This window comes from Oryza sativa, chromosome 4, assembly GCF_034140825.1.
Source record: "Oryza sativa Japonica Group chromosome 4, ASM3414082v1".
In the NCBI taxonomy this organism is placed as follows: Eukaryota; Viridiplantae; Streptophyta; class Magnoliopsida; order Poales; family Poaceae; genus Oryza; species Oryza sativa.
In genome coordinates, this window is record NC_089038.1 from 35,578,429 (window position 1) to 35,583,012 (window position 4,584).

The following is a 4,584-nucleotide window of genomic DNA, read 5'->3' on the forward strand; positions in this document are numbered from 1 at the left end:
ACTTTTGTTTCTTCCATTTGACTAGTTGCGCCATAGAAATTTCACCGGTATTTGCTACTTGTTTGCTTACGAATCTGACCAAGACTAACATTCGCTTACCACTGTGTTTGTCTGCAAGTGATTCATGTATATATCTTCAACAAGTTCAACAATCGTTTTCCAGATCGTTCCAAGAAATGTGCAGTGATATTCAGAGAGAATTTAAATTTGTGCTAACTGAATATTGGAGTATCTAACAAGAACATTAGGATGATATAGAGAATCCGTATTCTACACCACGTGATAACTGATAAGCAAGTAGAAGAATGGGTTCACCAATTAAGTCTAAAATCATGCGATTAATTATTAAGATGGAGCACGCATGCATAGTGCCGACATCGTCTTCTTGCAGCGAGAAAGAAGTGAACTTTCCTTTTGATCTTTCTTGATTTTGACTGAAAACGCGATATGGGGTGGTGTTGACGCCGACGAATGCACTGTTCTTCTCCTAATCTTCTTGCGACTGTCTGACTTTTATCAGTTAAACTAATCGTCACGTACATAGCTTATCTCTGACTAAATCGCTTCCCTTGTTCAGTTGTACTGGCTTAGCTAATAAATATAGTGGAATGCTTTTTTGAACGAAATATAGTGGAACGCTCATCAACACGTACGTTTGCGTGCGCGTAAATTAAGATTGATCGATCGGCCATACAATGTGCTGTGCTGTGCCCTGGAAGTATAAGGATGAAATTGTGTTCTGTCATTCAGAACTGTTGAATCTAAGGATATTCAGAACCGATGCGACTTTTGTTCTGGTATGCAGACATGTTGAATCAAAGCTGGATTTTGCAAATCTGACACGCATTGAAAAAAAAAACGGGTGGACTATTGCAGCGAATGTATGTATGAACAGTATCGGTTTGGAATTGGGATAGGTAGGTGGTGCTGGCACGGGATGGGGAGAGTCGGAAAATTAATGAGAACTTGGATGGCTCAGATCATACAACATGATCAGCGAATTGGATAGTTCGATATCGATCGGATTTCTCCTCTGATCTGCAGCGATCCGATTGGAATGATCAGGTAGACAAACCGGCGTGGTCCGCTCCGCTACTTGTGGTCGCATAAATTATGCATGTTTGGTTGTTGACGAATCGATCGAGCGAAACTGTTGCTGTCCATTCGCTGAAATCTCTGACCGATCCGGTTCATCCGTGAATTTGAAGGACCAATGTCTCCTCCTCGACTTCTTTTTCTTTTTTTTCTTTTGAAGTTTTTGGGGTTATCTATATAGGATTCGTATGATTTTTTAGACTTCCATCATACAGTGTTTCACCGAGTAGATCGAAAATATTTCACTGAATAGATCGAAAATGTTTCAATCTTTTTAAAAAGCTGTAATACAATCAAATCACCCCATGAAAACATTTTACTACAACGTATGAAATAACGCTTCTAAATATATTGAAACATGAAACAAATCCGAGTACATTGAGAAAAAGTCTATGGGATTCCCATGATTTTTTAGCTTCCATCATACACCAATCGGGCGCTGTTTCACCAAGTAGACCGAAAATGTTTCACCAAGTAGATCGAAAAAGTTTCAATCTTTTTAAAAACTGAAATACAATCAAATTACCTAATGAAACATTTTTCTATAATGCATGAAACAAAGATTCTAAATATATTGAACATGAATGATTTAGCTATGAAAAAACATTCGACAGCCATTTAGTCTTCCCGTTTTTTTTTTTTTTTTTTGGAAAGGAATACACCATCGATTTCATATGTTATTTATTTGGGCCAAGATGGTTGTAGATGCGAAGCCCATGTAAATTTACGCCGAAATAGACATTCGGTCCAATACAGTTGAGAAAGCCCGGACGAACTCTTTGCGGCCCACATATATTTCGGTCTAAACAGTTGTTGGGCCGGAACAGTAAGGCAACGTACGTGCTGCCAATATTACTGGACCATAGCCCACGTAACTGTTAGCGGGCCGGGCTTTAAACGAGCCAAGCCCAGACAAAGGTCGCGACTCGGCCTCTCGTATCCGGATGGAACCCTCCGCCGCCGACGCCGCCATCGCCCATCGCCGGCAGTTGGTGCTCGTCTCCCTCTAGCCGGGCCCTCGCAGATTAAGCCAGCGATAACGGCAACAGCCTAGGGTATTACTATTGCTACTTTTCTTGCAGTTCTTCCATTATGTTTCAAAACTTTCAACCAAACAGACTAGACATACGCGTGCTCTGCTCTCATCAATTTGGTAGTTCATCATTGTTTGTTACTAGTTGTTTATTTTCCTTTCCGAATCGGAAACGCTACTTACCGGTATTCCGTCTCGACGGGAAACCATTTTTGGTTCCAGCTATGCACCGATTCGCATCTATCTTATTTAAGACACTGTTGTTTTTGGGATTTTTTTTTTATTTCAGACAAAACTAAGGCAGGCTTGGGAAGGAAAGACAAGGCTGGCGTGGATGAAGGAATCGGCGAATCCTGCGTCAACAACGACAGCGCCGGCGCCGACGCATGTGGTCATTTTTTTCTTCCCATAGTGCACTCCAGGTTCTTCTTCTAGGGTTTGTGTGCATGTTTACGATTTATTCAGTGGCTGCTATTCCGATCAGTGATAACCAATAGCAGTTGGGATTGTCTTTGATTTTCTAGGGTTCAGAGTTAGTGGAGAAGGAACATAGTTAACTCCTTGGTAATGAGATATGTTGGGGCTTTTTTTGCGGAGGCTGATTTTGGCAGGATTAGGGAGAGAGAGGCTCTTTTAATATCACCTGATACCTTGCAAGTGTCACCTAATATATGGTAGGAATCGCCTTACCTGACAGGTATTACCTGATACTTCGCAAGTATCACCTGATATGTGGTAGGAATCGCCTGATACCTGACAGATTTCACCTGATACTTCGCAAGTATCTCCTGATACGTGGTAGGAATCGCCTGATACCTGACAGGTTTCACTTGATACTTCGCAAGTATCACCTGATACGTGATACGTGGTAGGAATTGCCTGACACCTGACATGTTTCATCTGATACTTTGCAAGTATCACCTGATACGTGGTAGGAATCGCCTATTACCTGACAGGTTTCACCTGATACTTCGTAAGTATCACCTCATACGCGGGAGAAATCACCTGATACCTAACATGTTTCACCTGATACTTCGCAAGTATCACATGATACATGGTAGGAATCGCCTGATATCTTATAGGTATCACCTGATACCTTGCAAATATCGTATCAGGACCTGATACCTAACCGGTATCATTCTGTCCCAACAGGATTCCGTTGTATAGTAGCCCCTGAATTGCAGGGTTTATTAAGACCGAGGATCTCAGGCTTGGTTGTCGTACTAATTCGGTTGTTACAGTACAAATCGATCGGACGAAAACTCGCATGATCCATTCGCCCAAATCATAACTTATGACTTGACTACAACAACACGAATATTAGGGAATGACCTAATATCAAATAATTAAAAGGGGTGAGGCTTAGAATCCAGATCGTCTAGCCCACCATCTTGTGAAGTTAGCTGGAAAACCCCTCGGTGTTTCTCCTGATTTGACTACAACGTCAAGTAAGCTCTTCTTTTTTTCTCTTTCAGGGGAAGCTCTAACTTTTCTAATGTACTTCAACATGACAATAAAATATATTCACCTGAATTTGATCATTGTACGGTTCATTTTACTTGAAAAATTTTAAGGTCACTGAGGCTTAGCACACGATCGGGTGAATTGAAGAAGGCGGCAAGGCATGGGCCATTTGATCAGGCAGGGCAGTAGTAGTAGCTTTAAACAAAGGGAAATCGTACGAGGTTTGGAGACATGCAAGCACGATCAATTGTCGCCCTGCACCTGTACGCACCATCCAAATTCTGAAATCTGAATGCTGCTGGGCTTGGCTTCCTTCCTCTTCTTCTCGATCTGTGGTAGTGCAGTGCACGATGGGCACTGCACTGCTGCAGCTACAAGCTCAAGCTGTGATTATATAAATACTTCATCTACCTTACCACAAGTCATTTCTCAAGTGACCCGTCACTTTTTCACCCCTCCCCCCTGCATCTCTCCTCTTCCGTCCATCGCAATTCACAAGTTCACAACCATACATCACATCCTCTTTATCTCCACTCGTTTGATTTGTGTAGCCCTAGTACACCTATAGTATACAGTATTAATGTTTTCCTTGTAGTACTGGCTGTTCTCTAGTCAAGCAAGGAAAAGCCAGCCCTGATGTACCCTACAGTGCTCCCTGCCTGCCGCCATTTGCACGTCCATATTTTTCTAGCGAAAACAAAGTAACGCACATGTACACTTATTTAAATTTGTTATCCTCGCCTATCACGGATTGTTTTTACTTCTTCCGTTTTTTAATAAATAACTCCATTGACTTTTGGATATTTGACTATTTCTCTTATTTTATTTTTTTATAAATGTATTAAGATATAAATCATGATTAAAATAATTTTTAGCGATGAAACAACTCACAACAAAATAAATGACAATTACGTAAATTTTTTAAATAGAACGAATAAATAAATGGTGTCCAAAAGTTCATAGCGTCATCTATTTTTCTATTAAAAATAGAG